General features: G+C 36.6%; 1 protein-coding gene across 2 annotated transcripts in view; it reads left to right on the top strand.

Annotated features, from left to right (window-relative positions):
* The first annotated feature begins 783 nt into the window (after positions 1-783).
* The window catches only part of ARHGAP15 (Rho GTPase activating protein 15), a 619400-nt gene continuing 598604 nt past the window's right edge, over positions 784-21579 (top strand). For both annotated transcript variants that reach the window (XM_047082984.1, XM_047082983.1), the window contains exon 1: positions 784-1088. The gene's annotated coding sequence lies outside the window, so the exon portion shown is untranslated. The remainder of the gene's footprint in view (positions 1089-21579) is intronic.

Below are 21579 nucleotides of genomic sequence, written 5' to 3'. Positions count from 1 at the left end.
AGAGGTTGTGATTTAACTTTCTCATATATTTGGAAGGGGAGCTTTTCCCTTTGTGAGTATCCTGCAAATCTCACAAAACCAGCCAAGCCTGGACATCCAGGAACTTATTTCTTGAACTCCATGGTTCAATAAAGATGCCCATCCTATAGTTATTGTTGAGAGCCGCCCCCCCCAAAAAAATATGTCTGAGATTGGTTGAAGTTTGACACAAATGAGCACATAGCAGCTTGCCAAAAATGACACCCTTTTTATCCTTTATTTTTCTTCTTAAATCAGGCCACACAAAAAATCATTCGGCTAGAGCAAAATCTCATCAGCAGATTTCAGAACTGCTTAGGAAACTGCCAGAGAGGACACACCAGTGTGTGAGCCACCACCAAAGCGAGTGTCACAGCACGTGCTAGATAAGCACGCTTCTTTCCTCCAGGTGGCACTGGGGCCCTGGGCTGTGTTCTCTGAAGTTCGTTAGCAACCTGTCCGAGACATTGTATTTAGTAACTGGACCACCTCTTTGTTGGTCCGTCCACGAGACGGAATTATCAGCTCGTGAACTGGAAGTGGCTTCTCGGCTTCCCCGTCAATAAGCGGGGCCTCTTGGTGCTATGTGAATATACTCACACCAACAGAGGATAGCAGAGACTTAGGTTTGAAGCTCTTGCTAGAAGGAGAGAAAGAGGAAGTTCCCTCCTTGCTTACCCTCCTGCTCCTCCCCCTGCTACATTTTTAACCACACATTTTCCCCATTAAACCAGAATTGATGAAACCTGTAGAAATGTAGTAGTGTTTGAAAATTGAAAAGCACATTGAAAAATAAAAATATTGTTGACTATACAAGGCAATTTCTTCAAATCGAGTAATGATGTGTATGTGGTTAACCGTCTCTACGCAGGAAGTGGTTTTATTTTAAAGTTTTTTGTGCTCGCCCCAACCCCCCCGTCTTTTTTTTTCTCCAGTACTGAAATTAAGCAGCATCCAACATAGGCCTACTCTTATGACATGTGACTTTACTGTTTTCCGTTTTTGTTGAAAGAGTCATTAACAGTTGGAAGTTGATGGCAGTTTCAATAACAAGTGATCACCGAGAAAAGGTAAGCAAATTTTAACTTTACAGTGAATATGAAATTTAAACATGAAAATGTTTGGCGGTGTCCTACGCTCTGGTGTGAATATACAAATATTTCTATGAAAATGTGTTTTCACCTGTGATTAAAACATCTGTTTGTTTCCTTGGTGTAGAAAAGAATATTCTTTTTATATTTGCAACTGCCAAGTTCAAAAGTCCCTTAGAAGATATTACAATAGAATCATTTGCTAAGATTTTGTACTAAACTGTTAAAGACAGAGTAAGGTATACTTTTAGTTTGAAAGTGCTTTTAAAATTAACTACTAGAGAAAATAAGGGACTTTGCATCTTCAACTGATCATTTTACAAAATATGTACTATTCAGGATCCAGATAAGGAAAGAGAAAAAGGCACTTTGTAACAATAAGAAATAACCTCTGAGTTGCAGCACGGAAGTTATCCAGTATGAAGTGTTGGGTTAAAGTTAACATTAGAAGCCTTTGCAAAGTTGTAGTTTATCAAATGTGTAGTTTTTTAAATAACTATTAAAAAAACAGGAAAGTTTTAAAATGCAAAACAAAGCTCTTTGTTATGACACTTGAATATTTTATATTATTTTTCTAAATTTTATTTAAGATATAGGGTGAAATGAGGGCAAGTTTCTATTTCACTAGCAAAATTCTCTGTTTAAAAAAGAACCTTTATTGAAGGTTACTTTTGGGAAAAGGGGCAAATTAGGATATATTTTTGTTATTCATATAATTATGTAATTTTCTTTCTTTGAAGTTTTCCAAAATAATAACCTTAGAAATGAAAAGGATTTGTTAATCTTAAAGTGACAAGAACTTATCTTTTATACTAACTTCTTCCTTTTACAAAATGTCTTTGTGTTCTGTAACATATGTACAAAAATATAAAGTGCTGCTAATCTCAGAGACAAATACCTAAAATAAATCCAAGTGTCAATTTTTGAAAGAATTTTAATAAAAGCATGAGATATGATATACTCTTCCCTAATATTATTTTTATTGTGCTGTTGAATGGGGGAAGTGATGGCCCCACAACACCTATTTTTTTGTGTGTTATTAAAAAATGGTTACGCAGTTGATAAGTGGCAACAATTCTTTTCCTTTATTATCTTTTATTGAAAGACACATATAAATGTTTTTGATATGGTCAATTTAGTAGGAAATTATTAGGCATATTAGTACACTCTATTTTAAGACCTCTTCAGTTGTCAATACTGAGGCTAGTTACTTGTTGACTATTAAAAGGATCACAGAAAAATGGAGATTAGGACTTGGTGTTCAATACATCTTTTATTGTTATAGTGAAAGGAAAAAGGGAGACCCTGGTAATATATATTTGCTTTGATATTCTGATTAGCTTTTCAATTTGTTACATTTCCACACAATGGAAAGCATTATTTAAATCTGTCTTCAATATTGTGGTTCTGAACCTCTGCATCTACAAAAGCTGTGTAATTCAGATAGTTTTGGTTGATATGTTATTACTTTATTTCATTTTATTATAAAAGAACATCACATGAATAAATATATGTAGTACTTACATATTAGCAAGAGTGAATCCACAGAAGTGTTTGGCACTGAAAAAATGTCCACTGCAGTTTTTTAAACCATTTCATATTTATAAAAGCCAAATTCTTTGTAAGATGATTGTTTCTTGCAGAAATGGTCAAATTAAAATATAAGTATCTTATGAAGAATTTATAAAACTAAGAATGAAATAAATGTAGCTTAGTATGGAGTTATAAAGAGCAACAATTAGAGATGATAGACATAAACTAAGATACTCTCAGAATTATTTGTAAAAACAAGTAATGCATTATCTCTTGAATATACAAAATCTTAAATAGAGTCACTTAAAAATGAGGTACTATAGGTTACTATACCTTTATACATTTTAAGTGAATAAATAAACACATTTTGGTGAAATGAAACAACGCAGAGAATCTCATTTGGAGAGTAATTTCAAAACTGATTTATTAAAAGTATATCATGCTTTTCCACTTGGGGCCAGTATTCTGCAAAATTCAGAAAAGAGGCTTTTTTTCTGTGGTATTTCCTCCTTTTATTCCCTTTCTATGCTTTGTTTTGGAGTAGCCTGATCTGTCCCTAATTTAGGGTCTCCCAGCCTTGGTACCTAGAAGGACAGACCACACTTGGCTCCTTCCATCCCATTCCCATTGTCCTTAAAACCTACTCATCTTCTTTCTCAGCACCTAGGGCATATGCTCCCAGGATATCATGCTCCCAGGAGAGCTTTGTTTCTTTTTACTTCTTAGGCCTCCCCTACCCTGTCTGGTATAATTTTATTTACTTTTTCTTTAATATTTTTTAATGTTTGCTTATTTTTGAAAGGGATAGAGACACAGAGGGTGAACAGAGGAGGGGCAGAGGGAGAGGGAGACACAGAATCTGAAACAGGCTCCAGACTCTGAGCTGTCAGCACAGAGCCTGATGCAGGGCTTAAACTCATGAATGATGAGATCATGACCTGATCTAAAGCCAAACGCTTAACCGACTGAGCCACTCAGGTGCCCCTGGTATAATTTTAATAAGGTCTCTCAACAGATAGGATCCAAAGAACAGCTACATGTTGAGGACTTCAGTCAAGTGAAAAGAATTATACTGTAGCAAATAGTTGGGGGGGGGGGAAATATTTGGCAGAAATGTATCCATTTCTATAATGTATTCCTATGCAAATATATACCATCTTGTAGTGGCTGAAAATTAATTGTACTATGTCTTAAGATTATTTTGATATCCCCATACACTTAGAAAATATTTAACATAATCAGTTATGTGTATTTTTTAAACCATTTAATACTCTGAATTTAAAGCTTTGGGTACCAGAAACATATTTTTTTTTTGTACTGCACAATAAATATTATATAGCTAGACTTGAAAATATACTTATAAGTATTCTACATTTCAGGTTAGAGTTGGCAAAATGCCTTTGCTTTCAAATGATAGATTTGAATTAATATTAGCTTAGGCACCAGAGATAGGCATTGATTTGTAGAACTGAAAAATCCAAGGAAAGAGAAGTCAGGCATGGTGGGATCCAGGAGCTCACACAGCATAATTAAGATTGGGTTTTATTTTCTTTATTTCTTAGTTTTTTTGTTTGCTTGTTTTTTGTTTTTCAGTTTTTCCGCACTGTGCTATAAGCCCTCTCTGACAGAATCTTACAGAGTTGACAAGAAAGCTTTAGGTTTACATTTGACCTTTCAGACCCTGTTGCAGAAGATTGGCTTTCCCCTATCACCACAGTAAAGGTCTCAGATTGGGATCTGACTGGACTGAATTTTGCCACATGACCATAGTGGAGCTAATCATGGACTCTAAGACACAAACACCATAAGTGACTGGACTAGGTCACCGGCCTTCTTTTGCATTGAGGAGCCGCCTGATCCGGCAACACGTGTACTCTTAGCTGAATGGAGGGGTCTTCACACATAGAAACGAAAATGCTTTCCTCAGAAGAAAGGGTGACTCTACTACACAGCCACTTATGGTCACACTTAAAAATGCTGCTTATTCGAATTCTCCACACTTCATAATCAGACAGATATACAGTATCAGTTTAAAGATAGATCCGAATGAAGTGTTTCAACTAAACTGAATTTTAAAGTATTTTTCAAGAGGTACCTCATATATGAACACCTGTCTTGAACAGGTGAACACAATGTTTTTCTTCTAAAAGTCTATAATCTAGTGGGATCATTATGTTAACAGTTATAATACAAGTGAAATGTGTCAAGTACCATAAAAAAGATGTAAAGAATGTTCTATTAGGATTCAGAAATCCAGGAAACATTTTGTATTTCTGTAATGTGCCAGGAAATTAAGTAGAGAATTTCCAGTTGTGACATCATTTGATTATGTCCTATCAGAGAAATCAGGACAGTTTGGGAGGAAAGATTTGTAGTAGTTTTCAGAGAGAGTTAGGATTCAGAGTTTGAGGACAGGAAGGGAATGTACCCGGGCACAAAATGTAGAGGAAGAGTCTAGTTTTGTTTTTGTTTTTGTCTAGTTTTGTTAGCTACAAGTATAGTAGTAGGAGGTGAGGCCAGAAAGACAGTTTGAGATCCTGATAGGGTTGGCCTGCTGAGCAGATTATGACTAAGGGTTATAAAGAACAATAGTATCGTTAAGCAGGGAAATACATAAATTGAATGTCTACATTTTGCATGTAGATGGGCTGTCCAGCATCACGGTTTATTTACTTTTCCCATGTATCTCCCTGTTGGTGACATACTCTTCAGGGTAGTTTACAGAAATGGTTATAGTCTGTGAAGGTAGATATTCTTGTAACATCAGGGCTAGCTCCCCTCCCCAGGTGCCTTGAGGTTCTTATATGGGCTGTGGTTATAAAGATTGTTTTTTTTATTTTTCAGTTTATGACAGCATTTTTGATTTTTGTTTTGTTTTGTTTGTTTTGAATTTAAGAAAAGATGATGGAGCAAGATGGTTCAAAACCAGAATAAAACCCAAATATAAAAATTTTAGAAAAAAAATCTTTATTATGTTCCCATTTCTATATACTGCTATTCACCTCTACTATAACCCAATAGGCAACCACTTTTCATAGTTATTTTTTTTAATTTTTCACAGTTTTTTAATGCAAAAAGCCTATATTCACATATGACTATATATAACGTACGTGCATATACTCTCCTTTTTTACATTAAGGGAAACATTATACATACACTTCCACTTTGCTTTTCTTTTAGTAATATCTTAGACGTGTTTCCATAGTAAAAATAAGAAACTGTTTCTCTTTCTCTCTCTCAATATTCTCTCAGTATTTCACTCTGTGGATGTGCCATACTTAATTTATTAAGAGTCATGGGTGTCTTCAATTAGCTAAAAAAGGGATGACACATGAATGTTGAAATGAAGGGGAAGAGAAAAAGAATGGAAATAAAGGAAACAAAGGAAATATGTATATCCAGAAACCCAACAAGTTCTCAGAGGCTAAGACAGATGGGTGTAATCAGTAGCTCAAGTAGATAGATTAACCTGAAAAAGAAGGAAGAGCATTTTAATGAGTGTATATGCGGATGATGGGACATAAAAATGCAGTGATTAGAGGAAGTTGAGGAAATACATGCTTCATGGTTTCCATTTCCTCTGAAATTGTAGGAAAGCTCATCTGATGAGAGGGAATGTATACAGAATGCTAAAGAATAAGCAGAATATCTTATTTTAAAAATTAGCCTTGTGATTACACACAATATTATGGTAGGTTTTAAAACTGATTTTCTCTTTTGGTGGCCATCAGCCCACTTAGATTCAATTCCGTAAATAATTTTTAACTCTAAGTATGTTGTGTCGGGCAAGGAATTACTGGGGACACAAAGAATCAATATGCTATCTAGCCAATGAAAACTTTTTAGGTAGTTTAGTGTACAAACACAAGAATTTAAGTATAGATCTATGTGTATAAATGCAATACTATAGAAATATCAAAGGACATTTTATTATCAGAGTCCCAGATGAAATTTGCCAAATCCAGTGGTCATTTACATGTCCTCATATTATTTATTTTCTGAGATACCTGAGATGCAATTGAACATTCCTTCCCTCTTGAACCTCTCTCTTCATTTGACTTCTGGTATGTTTCATTCTTTCAGGTTTTCTACACCCTCACTGGATGCTCTTTTTCTGTCTCGTTTGATAAATCTTCCTCATCATTCAGCTCTCTAAATATTGGAATGCCTTGCACTCAGTCTTCAGATTTCTACCTTTTTAGTCTTAGCTCTTGTCTTCTAAGTTTATTCCTCCCGGGTGAATTTCTTTTGGTACCATGAGTTTAAATATTATCTATATTTTAATTAGGTCTCAAAATCAAAATGTTTTTCTTAGCACTAAAACTACTAATGCAACTGGCTACTCATCATCTTAGCTTGAATGTCTCATAGAGGTTTCAAAATGAGGATGTTCAGAATTAACCTTTTAATTACTCCCTGCTTGCCCCCAACTCAACTTGCTTCTTCCCTATTTTCATCCATCTCAGTCAATGGCACCACCGTTCATCTATCTGTTTGGGACAATAAACTAGAATTATTGTCAGTTATACTCTTTCCCACACATTTCCTACCCCAAACCACATTCAATTCAGCAATCAGCAGAGGCTATAAAATATTGATTTAGCTCCCATTATCTTGTTTACTTAACTTTTCTCAATAGTGACTCTTGAAAAGTTATATATATATATTTTCACACTAATTGTTCTTTATTTTTTGTGTTTTGGTTGGTATAATGACTTTTCCCCCCAAAAAGAAAAAAAAAAACTTCTAAAGGTATACACTACAATGTGTGACATGTAGTAATATCACAATTTTAGATAAAACCACACTCATCAATTCACTTTCTGATTTCAAGTGAGAGAAAAACCATGCAAAACATATGGAGCAATTTTGATTTGCACATTGTGAATGAACTCAAGAAGGTTGAAGAGGTAGCAACTTCTAGAATGTTCCAGTCAGGTTTTTTTCCAGCCCAAAATATGTTTTTCTGTGCTGTAATTGATTGATTAAGTATCCTCTGTGGGCAAGAAAACCCTTTTTTTTTTTTTTTTTTTTTTTACATTTTATGTACAATTCATTTTTTATCAAATTGTTGCTATTACTTACATAAACCATTTTTTAAATCTATTAGTATATTTTTGTGTTTATAAATGTTGATCGTGTATCTTGGGCTTTTATTTAACAGCTTTTGTTTTAGCAGGAATTAATTAGACATTAAGCAAGGGATTAATGTGTGTTGAAATATCCCAAGTTCGGTCACCTCTTACCACTTCTACCACTGTTACTACAGAATCTTCTTGACTTATCTCCCTGCTTCTACTTTTCATACCATAGTCATTTTCCAAGAAATAGCCAAAGTGGCCTTCTTAAGACTTAAATCCTACAATTTTTCCCAGTAAAAGAATTCCAAATGACTTTCTATTATATTTCAAATTAATTCAAGCTCCTTTCATCACTTGCAAGGCCCTCTCTTTCTCATTACTTTGCTTTCATTTCTCTAAATAGCATTTTGGATATGGGGAATTATTCTTTTTTCGACTTGTTTAGTGGCTGGACTCCACCTAAATAATCATTTAAGCATATTGACCTTGTCTGTTAATTTGCTACTTGATATACAGAACCTAGAACAGCTGTCGGCATATAATAACCACTCAGTGAGTATTTGATTAGTAAAAGAATAAATGATACAAAAATTGACCCTGAACTGTAGAATCAGGAAAGGCTTTCTGTTTCTTGTGAACTTCTGGGTCTGAAAAAATAGGATCAATTTAGGGGAAGAGAAGCTGAAACATATTTCAGACAAATGACACTTGATGGGTATGTTTTGAGTAATCTTGCAGTGGTGAAAGTTTGTATTGAAATCCTGGATTCATTATATATTGTAGTGCCTTTTTTTTTTTTTAATTTTTTTTTTCAACGTTTATTTATTTTTGGGACAGAGAGAGACAGAGCATGAACGGGGGAGGGGCAGAGAGAGAGGGAGACACAGAATCGGAAACAGGCTCCGGGCTCTGAGCCATCAGCCCAGAGCCCCACGCGGGGCTCGAACTCACGGACCGCGAGATCGTGACCTGGCTGAAGTCGGACGCTTAACCGACTGCGCCACCCAGGCGTCCCTGTAGTGCCTTTTTGAAACTTAGAAGAAATAACTCACCATTTGAAAACATACTTCCATAAACAGATGGAAAGCACCAATCACTTCTAAGCATTTAAATTTTAAGCTATTTTAATAAAACTATGGTATTACAATTGAATAATTTTATGTCGATTTAAACTCCTTTCTTAAAAACTTAGAGAACTTTTTGTTCTTGTCTTTACTGATGTATGACCAAACTTAGGGTCAAGCAAGGTATCTGTTGAAAAGAGCTCTGAAAGGTAGAATGCTCAGGAAATTGGATGCTGAGTCAAGGGGAAATTTTGTTTCTGCTAATTTATTTTCTGCATTAGTTAATTTTGTACTAGAATTTAAAAGGCTAGAATCTGAGCTATGGAACACTTATTCATCTTTCTTCTAAAGGCACTAGGAAACCAAATAACCTGAGTCTCCATATAATATCTATTCATACCAGGATGCTTGTCTTAAGAGATGTGGGAGATAGGAGGGAAAATGAGTGTTGATTACGCCAGTAGTGTCTCCAACACTGCAGTAGGTACTCTGCTGTTACAAAATACAGACAATATTCTCTCATTCTTAAGATGCTTTCAATAACATGTGACATTCATCAATGTAAAAATTAGAGTGGGATTGTTAATAGGAATCATGACTATGATTACAATATTATGTATAATGCATATTATGTATCAGGTGTTGTACATATCTAATAGCATTTGATATCCACAAAAATCATGTAAAGTTGGCATTCCCATTTTAAAGATAAGAAAGTTAAGGGTAAGTGCCCGAATTTATAGAGCTATTTGGTAGAGTGTGTTGTGATTTATAGGCACATCTGGGTTAAATCCATGACTAGGCAAAATCCCTGTTATTTTTACTATGCCATGCTGTGATTTCTAAGCCTAGTAAGTGTCAATAGTTAAACAATGCTGGGCTTCATTCAGGAGGCCCTAAAGTCTAAAAGGGTCTGAAAGGACCCCACTTTGTTTGCTGTCTAGAACAATGCCATCTGTGGAAAACCTGTTTCTTGTTGGCTGCATACATAGCCTTCTGTAGAGATGTTATACAACATGTAAGGAAGAAAACATTTTCTGCCTTAGTTTCTGTCATACTACAGGTGCCTTTTTTAGTTCTCTTTTTCCTTCTCCTATAGACCCTATGTTTCCCCTCAGCCTGTAAATCCCCCAAATTCTTTCCTAGACCATGCTGGCAGTTATGATAGCAACTAGCCACAAATGGTTATTCAGTATTTGAAATGTACCTTGTCTAAATTGAATGAAAAATAACCAGATTTTGAAGACTTAGTACAAATAAAAAGATGTAAGGTATCTTGTTAATATTTTTACATTGATTACTATACTGAAATTATAAAATTTTAACATGTCGAGTTAAATAAAATATATTATTAAAATTAATTTCACCCACTTCAGGGGCACCTGGGTGGCTCAATCGGTTAAGCAGCCGACTTCGGCTCAGGTCATGATCTCGCGGTCCGTGAGTTCGAGCCCCGCGTCGGGCTCTGTGCTGACAGCTCAGAGCCTGGAGCCTGTTTCAGATTCTGTGTCTCCCTCTCTCTCATCCTCCCCCGTTCATGCTCTGTCTCTCTCTGTCTCAAAAATAAATAAACGTTAAAAAAAATAAAAAAAAATAACATTAATTTCACCCACTTCATTTGTTTCATCTAATGTGGTTGCCAGAACATTTAAATTTTTTCTAGTTACCTGGCTTGAAAACAAACAAATAAATGAATAAATAACATCCCTCAGATATGGTCCTTAAATTTCTATCTTTGCCCTTAGCCTTTCTCCCAATACTACTTCTCATTTTCTTTTTTTCTTTTTTTTAAAGAGGCTCCACACCCAGCGTGGAGTCCAATGTGGAACTTGAACTCACAACCCTGAGATCAAGATGTCAGCTGAGATCAAGAGTCGGATGCTTAACTGACTGAGCCACTCAGGAACTCCCCATTTTTTTATGTTCCTCATTTTTGATTATTACTTGATACTACCCCACGAAGCCCCAACAGTAGTTGAAACTGAGTATGTCCCAAGTTAAGCCTATAATATGCCCACAGAATCCTTCTCTTTCTCCTGCTAACTTCAGTCGAGATGTCTTTATTCCTGAAACCATCTGAACAAATCAGCTTGGAATCTCTATGAACTCCTGTATACTGCTTATTCCATACATCTAATCAGTTGCCATGTTTTAGAGGCAACCATTTCCTTCTCTCCATTTCATTTATTGTCATAGTTACTAATTTGGCCATCCACTAAATCTTGTCTAGACTATGGCCAAAGGGGTCTTACTTGCTTTTCATACTACTGTTTTTCTTACTCCTTTACTTTGCCTATTTCAGATTCACTTTGTGTCTTCAGGGTGATGGTTGAGTTCCAGTTAAGTAACACAAGTAAAAGTATCTATTATCCATTTATATTCTATTTAAAGTTTTAAAAGTGGTTTTACATACATTATTTTATGTGATCATTCAGTAAGCATTCTATGAAAAGCTCCTGCTTTTGAAGTTTTTCAGGACATGTTAAGAACATAGTTTTGCTAAGTGTCTTCTGATTTCTTAGCCTGTTCTCTTAATATTTTATACTGTAAGGAATTAAAAAAAAAGTTCTGGAACAACATTTGATTAACTGATTGGATGTAGAGAAGGGAAGGAATACCCCTAAAATGTGGAAGTTGGTGCCTGTCTGAAATCTCTGGGCTCCACCACTTGCTAGATATTATATATAGTATTTGTGCAAGTTACTTAATCTCTTGAATCCTGAGTTCTCTCACCTACAAAGTGGGGAGTTTCCTCACAAGATGAAAAAGAAAATGATGTACATAAAGAACTTTGCCTAGTTTGTGGCACATAGTAATTGCGTTAAAAAGGTTAAATGTAGCGTGAATTGTAGCAGTAGTAGTAACTTTTATCAGGTTGTCTAGACTCAAATGATGACCATATTTTTTCCTTCATTATGATATAAAAATCATGGTGGGATAATTTTGGTTTATTTCAATTCTAAGTATTATAATAAGATTATGAAACTCATCAAGAGAAATTTCTTGCTATTAGTTTCATTTCCTCAATACAGTGTGTGTGGGAATATAGTATAGCCATGTGGGGCAGAAGAAAGGAGGCTCTTTTCTTATTTATTTACCAATTTTGGTTAATATGAACATTTTCCTTCAAGCAGCTCAAGATGTGTCCTTACCAAAAATAACCTTCACTTTTTTGAAGAATTAATGTCCATCACAGAAAGCAATTTAAAAAGTAGTAGGCAACCATTGACTCTTGGACTTCAAGTTAAATTGAAGCAAAGAAAAGCTATGGAGACAAGGAGAGAGAAAAAAAAAGTACAATTCTCCTCACCAACTTTTATATCTAATTCTTTCCTGGGGTGATTAGGTGGTGACATAAATGGTTCATAAAACAGGTATGCTGGGGTCCTAGCAAAATGATTCCAGGGGCGCCTGGGTGGCGTAGTCGGTTAAGCCTCCGACTTCAGCCAGGTCACGATCTCGCGGTCCGTGAGTTCGAGCCCCGCGTCGGGCTCTGGGCTGATGGCTGAGAGCCTGGAGCCTGTTTCCGATTCTGTGTCTCCCTCTCTCTCTGCCCCTCCCCCGTTCATGCTCTGTCTCTCTCTGTCCCAAAAATAAATAAATGTTGAAAAAAAAAATTAAAAAAAAAATGATTCCAAAAAGAAAAAATAAGAAAGAAATTTGGTAGGTCCAGAGTGTAGGTTGCTGGTCCAGTTAGAGAAATATTTAGAGTTTTATTTTGTTTTTTCCCCTGGGAAAATCTGCTCAGGATTCTGTGTATGGAGGTTGAGTGAATATATCGATTTCAATCCTAATTTTGAGAGCAGTCAGTGTTAGGGCATCAGATTAATGAGACCAGGTGTGGCGGTAGGAGGTGACTGACCCAAGTTTCAGCTGGTGGTGCTGTCCTTGAAGAACTGGCTGTATGCTACAGGACAGAGGACTTTACGTTAGAAGTCTGTCTCTAAGAAAGGGGATTAGCAAGTGGGCCATAGTTTCAGGGTGAGAAATCAGCTCGGAAGGAAGACTAGAGAATGGTCAGCACGGCAGATCGGTATAGGGAGTATGATTTGAGGCTGAGAAGGTGAGGAAGGTGAGACAACAGTGATTGCTCTGACTTCCTCTGACTGTGATGCATTGTATCCCAGGTACTCATGGCATCTTTTGATGTGGAGAACTAGGAAAGAAAAATAAGAATTCAATGACATGGGGCACCTGGGTGGCTCAGTAAATTAAGTATTCTACTTGAGCTCAAGTCATGATCTGGAAGTTTGTGAGTTTGAGCTCCACATCGGGGTGTGTGCTGTCAGCACAGAAGTGGTCAGAAGAGATATACAACTCAAATAGAGAACAGAAAACAATAGAAGTCAGGATATAATTATCTGCCAAAATATAATACGAACAATAAAGGAGGTCAGAGCAGAGAGAGGGGGAAAGGGGAACTCGCTTAGCAATAGCAATGAGCGCAACACAGTATCTGACTTTTGGTAATTTGAGATCATGCAGAGAAAGTTACACAAATAAAGAAAATAATCTTAATCTCTGATGAATCTCTTTCTAAACCAGTGGTACAGACTCAATCTCTTGGTTTTGTTCTCCATTTTCTAATCCTACCAGCTTGGGTTTAAAAATCATAAAATATAGGAAATGATGTTGATTTCACATGCAGCAGAAACTGCTCTATCCATACATCAGAGGAGCAATCCTAATAGAGGTGACTGGCACCGTGGGTCATAGTCACAAATGCCATCAGGCCGGTCAGTATTTTGATGCAAATAAAGTGGAAAGGGAGAGAGCCTCTGGATTAGAAAGAACTTGCCCTGTTTCCAGGATGTGGAAGCTGCACGCCCCCAGCTGACGGTTACCATCCATCCTTAACCACTTGTCCATATCTTCTGATTTTTCAAGGGAAGACACACAGATCTGCACCTTTTTTTTTTTTTTGAATAAAAATCCTCATTTTTCAGTCGCAAACTGATTCAAAACATTCTAAAACAATGTTCAGGCCCAACAACATATGTCTGTGGGTTGAATTTGGTTGGCAGTCTGCCGATTTTCCACCTCTTCTTGAATTTATAGCTGCTCCTAAGAAAGCAGGAGCAGAATGTCATGATTAGAAACAACTGGAGTCCTCCATATACAAAATAAATCCTAATAGGGGTACCTGGGTGGCTCAGTCAGTTGAGCGTCCGACTTCAGCTCGGGTCATGATCTTGCGGTCTGTGAGTTCCAACCTCACGTCGGGGTCTGGGCTGACAGCTCAGAGCCTGGAGCCTGCTTCAGATTCTGTGTCTCCTCTCTCTCTGCCCCTCCCCCGCTCATGCTCTGTCTCTCTCTCTCTCTCTCTGTCAAAAATAAATAACATTAAAAAAATTCAAAATAAATCCTAATAAAGGCTTAGAGACTCAGTAGCACATTCAATTATTCTATGAAAAAGCATCCATTTTTGTATAGATTTTTTCACTGACGTCTTTGTTTTGTTTGTCTAACTTTCCAGGAGTGGGTCCGTTTTCCTAACTTGAAAAACTGACCTTGTTCTGTTGCTCATGTTCCTCAAAACATTTTTTAACCATTAAAAGATGTCCCCAAAAGGTTAACTTTTCTTAGTAATAGCAAATATAGTCATTCTTAATTTGCCTGGTATTTTCAAAGTCACGTGAACAGCACATGACCAGCACACGTACACTTGTATGGATGCATTGCTGTAGGGGAGATAAAAGATTTGTATACCTTGGGTGGTGATAATAGTAACAAAAATTTAAACACATGCACGTACACGCATGTGAAATCCACGTTGTACTAGAGGGGAAATGTAGCATGGGTGTGGTTGTATAACCCGTTTCATCATACATACTGTCTATTAATAGATCAGCATCACTAAGTCTCAGAAATAGTTATGACAAAAATTAGTGTTCAATGAGTTTTAAGTAAAATAGATAATCCTGATAGCCATTTTCAAACTTTAGATGTTTTATGCAGTCCCTTTTGACTTCAATGCAGCCAAGCCAAAATTCTATACGTTTCTTTGTGAGGAGCCCAAATTAAGATAGAAATTTGACTCTACTACTTGGAATTATAGTAGCACTCAGTTAACTGGAGCCTAATCACATAGACAGTGTATCTAACCATCTCCCCTACCTCCCACCTCCTAGAGTGAGGCCTCTGAATTCTACTTTGAGGAAAGAAAAGCAAAGCACAAGTTTTGCTTAAATGTGGGATCTATCCCTCAAAAAACTCCTAGATGGAGGTCCTGCTAATGCAGCTGAAGCTTTTCAAGACATTAAGGCATCAAAACCGCCTTTTAGTTAATCAGCCTAGAAAGAAAAAGATATACCACATACTTGGCATATTGAAGGATATTCAAAGGCAAGAATTGAAAAGCTCGGTCAAAAACTTTCAATTTAAAATAATGTGAACTAGTAAATATTTTTTGCCATTTTGATATTTTTGGCTTCATGAAAGGAAGCCTCACTGCTCCCAAATTTCAGATTAAATTTGAGTGAAAACAGCAATATATTGTGGAATTTGGTTGTTCTCACACCAAACATCCTTTGATATCTAAGAAGCAAGAGAATTGTTTTCCAAGTGTTTACATTGATGTTGTTTTACTCGCACTTACCAAGTTCATGATATAAACATTAAAAAAAAAAAGTGTTCATGCTGAAACACTCACAATAGACCCAGATTGCTTGGAGTATGATCCTGTTGAGTTTTTCCTTTATGTAAAAGAATTCATTTCGCAGTACCTACCTACTTAGCTACTTAGTCACTTCTCTTCTCATTTTTCCCAACTATGATTGATACCACTTCCCCGACGACTAACATATTTCAAAGTGAAATGTAATCCCAGAAAGTGTTTAGAACAACAATGTTAACAAATATGAACTGAGCAGCAGTGGGATTTAAAGATAGAAGGATACTATAGCAATTAATAATCATTTTAGAACAATGCAGATTTAAAATAAAGAAGAACTTTATGTAAGACTTGTTTCTCATCAACGTTCAGTGTGCATCTTAATAAGCAGAGGTGAAGCCTCAATGTGTAGTTTCCCAGGCTCCTCTTCAGTCTTGCTGAATGGGACTCTTCAGAATGTGCAGTGAAATATGTGTGTTTATGACACTTCCTATACTGACTGGAGAATCATTGCTCTATAGCTTTTCTACCCCTACTAAAGCCATTTGTTCCTTTTCAACTGAGGTTATTTCTGACCTTAACTCATAGAAGCAATCGTAGCTTAATGCACGTAATCTTTAGCTAATTCCAGTGGAATGGAGTTCTGTGAGTTCAATATTAAATTATAACAAGTGATTATGGCTTTGGTTTGTACTTGTGATGCATACATCAGGTGCGTTTCCCCTTATTTACAAGTCCCGGTCCTTCAACAAGTCATACCTTCCTCATTAGGCGTTTGCTTTGTCCTCAACCACAACTTCTGCTGGTAACATGGTCATTCATTGCCTCATTCCTTTGCTAAGATTGAGGTCTCTCTACTGCCAGTGTCCCTTCTGGATAATTGAGTTGGGTGTGAAAAAATACCCAGTAATTGGAACTCTGACACTTAGTAACAAACCTCCTAATCCATAATGGTCTACAAATGTGAACTTCTGTGTATTGCCCTGCTCAGATTATGAATGGTTGTTTTTTCCCACCTGTTGGGTAAATCTTTCTATTCAACTTAGATCCCCAGGTGCCAATGTTTCCTGATGTATGTAAAAATTGGACACAGCTGCATCTCTCGTGAACATTTGTGGTTTGGAGAGCTCTCCAATAACTGTTTACTTCAGATGAAGAGCCAGATCCTGGTCTTTTCTCACCTCAATAAATCATGAGAGATAACCGGTCCTTCTAATTAAAAGATTTATATATATACGTATATAATATCTGTTATTATATCTTATAACCTTAATATATATCTTATAATCTTAATATATTTAATCTTATATAGATCTTAATATATCATTATATATATATATATATATATATATATATATATATATATATATAATCTTTACAGAAAGATACCCCTATCTCACATTAAACACAGAAATTATTTTCAGAAGGATCACAGCTCTAAAAATAAAAGTTGGAACAATATATATTTAAAAAAATTTTTTTAATGTTTATTTTTGAGAGACAGAGACCTGGCACGAGTGGGGGAGGGACAGAGAGAGAGGGAGACACAGAATCCAAAGGAGGCTCCAGGCCCTGAGCTGTCAGCACAGAGCCTGACGCGGGGCTCAAACTCATGAGCTGTGAGATCATGACCTGAGCTGAAGTCAGGATGCTCAGCTGACTGAGCCACCCGGGCGCCCTGGAACAATATATATTTTTAGAAGATAATACAGTAATAGTCTTTGTGGCCTTGGTCAAGTAAGGATTTCTGAAGAGAACAAAAAAATCACTAATCATAAAAGGAAATAAATGATAAATTGGATAATACTAAAATTAAGAATATCTATTAATGAAAAAAATTATACTAAAAGAATAAAAAGTAACCCACAGGTGGGAAAAGATCATTATTGCAACATATGTATTGAAAAATGGCTTGTATCCAGAATACACAAATAACTCCTCCAAATCAGTAAGAAAAGGACAAAGAACCTAACGGAAGTTTTTCATAAGCACTTTACCGAAGAATATTATGTAGCAATCAGCCACATAAATAGACATTTGAGTGAAATAATCTCAGCAACAAAAAGTGCATACTCCAGGTTTTCCATTTATATTAATTTAAAAAATAGGCAAAACTAAGACAGAATAATGATTATTTTTGGTGGAGTAGACAGATAGTGACTGCTTCAGGGGTTTCTGGAGTGCTGATACTGTCAAGCGTGTGGTGTGGTGTTTGTGTTCAGTTTGTGGCAATTCATTGTACTTCATATACAAACATGGGCATACACACAAACTACACAAAATGCATTTTATGCACATATAATTGAGTGGAAAACTAATGTTTAAGTGCATTAAAGGAAATATACTGAAATATTTTAATAGTGTTGTCATTGTCACAACAATGTCCCGTTTTCAGACATGTCCCCTTGGCACTGAAATCCAATCCAATCAGTTCAGAGTTTGAAGACATGAGCATTAGGGAAAGACTAATCGGATACAATAACAAATTTGCTAAATAAAACAAATGTCAGCCATATTTGACTACTGTCAATTACTGACTCCTGCTAATTACTGTCAAACACTAATTATGCAATATGCAGCTTCCCATATTTTAACCTGGGCAGGCCAAGATAGAGATAGAGGGATCCTGGTGTACTGCAATCAATGTGTGATTAGATTTATTCGGCTTGATAAAAGGGCTTTGCAACTAAGTCACATCCATTAGGAAGCAAATGCTACGGAACATGAAATCCCAGGAAACAAGCATCCACAGGTTGAAATGTATTTTTTGCACTTGATACTCTTCCAACAAATATCAGAGAACCGGTCCTGTCCCAGAGAGTGTCTGCTTGTTTTGTCAGTGTTTCCTAATACTGTGGCTGCTGATGCTTTCTCCTTAAGTGACATTTCATCATCCAGTGCCCTAAGATAGTCACCTTGTTTTCCCTTAATTGATACTTGTATGCAAGAGGCGGAAAATGGCTCAGCATTTCTTGCTAGATTAGGTCAAAGCTGACAGAGGAAACAGAGGGAAGATTGCATTACTTATGCCCCTTATGGTTCTCCTGTGTATCTAAGGAGATTGTCATTTCATAAAATTTCTTATGCTGGCTAAACATAATTACAATAGCACAGGCATTTTGTTCCTATTAGCTTGTCAATTTTTTTTACTACTTACCTGATCACCGGAGGAAAATCCAAAAGCAGTTCTTCTGATCTTAACTTTATTTTTCTCCTATGTCCTTAGTAAGATATAATTGTACCTTTTGATCTCTCTTCCTTAAGTGCTTCATTTTGCCCTTCCAGTGAAGTCTTTAATTCTTTTCTCTTCATTCATTTAGTGAACTGAAGCATTACAATGTACCTGGAAGCTCAAAGTAAGTTTCCTAAAGTTCTGGAGTATTTTTTTCCCAGATCACTTATCAGGTGCTCTTATCATAAGATCAGTGTTTACAAATAGATGCTATGATATTACTCTGATTTGAAGTTAATTAAGAAGCATCTTGAGAGAATGTTACTGTTCTTCTGTGGCTGGAGATCTATTCTTCTGGGAGCCTTTTTACCAAATCTTTGGGGAGGGGATTATGCCTTTAACGGATCATCAAAGTTTCCCAGGATCTGTAAGACAAAACCCAAATGCTTTACTGGAAATGGCAAGATTCTCCCCATTCAGTCCTAATCATTTAACTTTCCCACCTCCCATACTTTACTGTTTGTTGTGGATGTTCACTCCTGTTTTCCTTAAATCTTGTGATCTCAGCCTGTGCTGCCCTTGACATTCCTTCTCTGCCTGTTGGGTCTTATTTTTATACAACATCAAGGTCAAATGTCACCTTCGCCTTGAGGTTGTCCTCAGTCCCATCCTCCATTGCACTCTTACCAGACTCCATGGTAGGCAAGCATGCTTATGTCTGCCCCCAGGTTCTCAACAATTTTTGTAGAAACTGTGGGACCTAGTAAGTTTATTTTTCAGGGCAAAAGCTCAAGGAATACTTGAAATGTAAAATGAGATGCTTTGCTCCCAATAAGATGGGGACTAAAAGGCTAAGGTCCCCAGGGGATGAGAGATGGCAACCCAGATACCACAATCTAAAAAAAGATTGAGGTTGCCTGTCACACAATTTTGTCTTGGACTTATTCTACTTAAAAACTATATTTTACTTGTCATTTTCACCATTTAGAATGCCCATGGGTAATGACAATAACTGTATTACAATTTATCCATGCAGATGACTTGCCAGACTTTGTCAGTAAATGCAGCATATCACCCTGATTCCCTGATTAGGTTAAGTTAAGTAAATGCAAAGCCTTATTATCACATTTCCTATATATAACACCTGCCCAGTCAAAGACAATGTTACCCGATGGGGTGGCTATGGTCAAATTCCTTTACTATGATGTTCTTTTCTCATTATATTTGACATTTTTGAAACTGAGTTTTATTGTACTCTCTCCGCTTATGGAAGTGGTCTGGGGAAATTAGACTTAATAGAGATGTAGAAGCCACAGGGAAAAAAGAAAAGGAAAGTGAACTGGAAGGAAACTGAAATTAAAATGTTATTTTAGTAAATGGCTGCAGTGGTGGAGACGACAAACAATTGCAATGCAAGTTAATTACTGACCTGTCAGGAAAGTGTAGCACGAAGGTTGTGCCACACATTACTGGGGCTGCCATAGCCACAAGTCATTTCCACAGGGGAACAAACAGACCGTGCGCTACCACAGATCAACATAAGATCTTTCCAGGGGATAGAAATGAATTTCTCAGAGCAGTAACATTTGTCTGTGGAGTTTCTTTGAGCTCCTTAGCCCACACATTCTGGGAAAGGAATGGAGTCATATTGCCATAGAGGATTCCTGTTTGGGGGACCGTAGCTCTTGGTGGCTGGGGTGACCAGACAGCTCACTTGCCACGCACTGAAAAACCTAGGCTGACACCCATGGAATGGGGATTCCCTGGGGACTCTCAGGGCTTGCCTCTGAGACAGGTCTCCTCACAATATCTTCTGTGGTGTCTCTGCCAGGGAAGAGAGTCCTTCTCTGTGGAGAATGACTGTAAGAACCTAAAGAAATTTGGAACTCGACGGAGACTTCCTCTATTGCCAAAACAAATAACCCTGCTAAGTTCTAAGACATCATTAAACATGGTCATTTAATTATAAGAAAGAAGAAAAAGGGTTATTCTGAAATGAAAATATGGTATTCTTCTTATTTTTAAAAATGCATATTATTCTCCAAGTATTGGCCTCAGAAGGTATGAAAAGCATTGCTTTTTTTTTCCTGCCCCAACTTGTCATGCAATAGTCATAGTTCAGTGGACCTTAGAAACATTGGCCAGAGGGAGTTATACATTTTTTTTTAAATAAGGAATAGACTTTATCAAAGGCGTTTTCCAACTGGTAATGTTTTGCTAGGCTATGTACGCAGGCATTGACTAGTTTCTACATGTGTTTTCCACTTATATATTCAGTAAACATTTATTAAATCTCTATTGTTTTGTAAGGAAGCACAGGAACATTTATAAACATTTAAATTGAAAGATGTATATGATATATACCTAACATGGCTGTACTATGATCATATTACCTCTCTGATCTCAGACTTCCTTTGGAAATCTTGTTACCTTATTTTTCCACACATGGTTTCCAGTTGACTTGGGGGTCTGTGACTAAAGCAACGATGTTTGGAGATGCAGGACATGAGTTCTGTCCTGGGTCTACTTTGAAACGAGCTGTGGCACCGTGGGGAAGACACTCAGTACACCTGAACTTCAATTTTCTCTGCTCTGCCGCACAGAGATGATATCATAGTGCCTACTCATTTTCTCCTAGCTCAAAATAAGTCTTAATACATTTTTATTTTTAATGCTGCTGATGGGAAAGAGATGTCAAAAACACACTTTCTAACTCAAAAGGGCAAGCTGCTGAGCCTTAGTGTAATTAACAGAGTGCAACAAATAATTGACAGAGCAGCTATGAAATTTATGATTAGATGAATTATCACATTCACTCCTATCTGGGTATTTGCAGTGTGAGTAGGAGAATCTGGCCCAGAATACCACTGAACCTAGTCTGTTGAGAAGAGCCAGTTTGTGTGGCTCTTACAAAGTGCATTCTCATCACAGTTTCCTGTTTTTAAAGCAATATTGAAAGTGGAACTAATGCAATATCACAAACTTTTCTTGCTCTTCACTTGGTACC

Source organism: Lynx rufus, unplaced genomic scaffold (genome assembly GCF_022079265.1).
Source record: "Lynx rufus isolate CCGP_SWC_20201006 ecotype Redwood Valley unplaced genomic scaffold, mLynRuf1.p SCAF_2, whole genome shotgun sequence".
In the NCBI taxonomy this organism is placed as follows: domain Eukaryota; kingdom Metazoa; phylum Chordata; class Mammalia; order Carnivora; family Felidae; genus Lynx; species Lynx rufus.
This window is presented reverse-complemented; position numbering and strand designations above follow the sequence as displayed.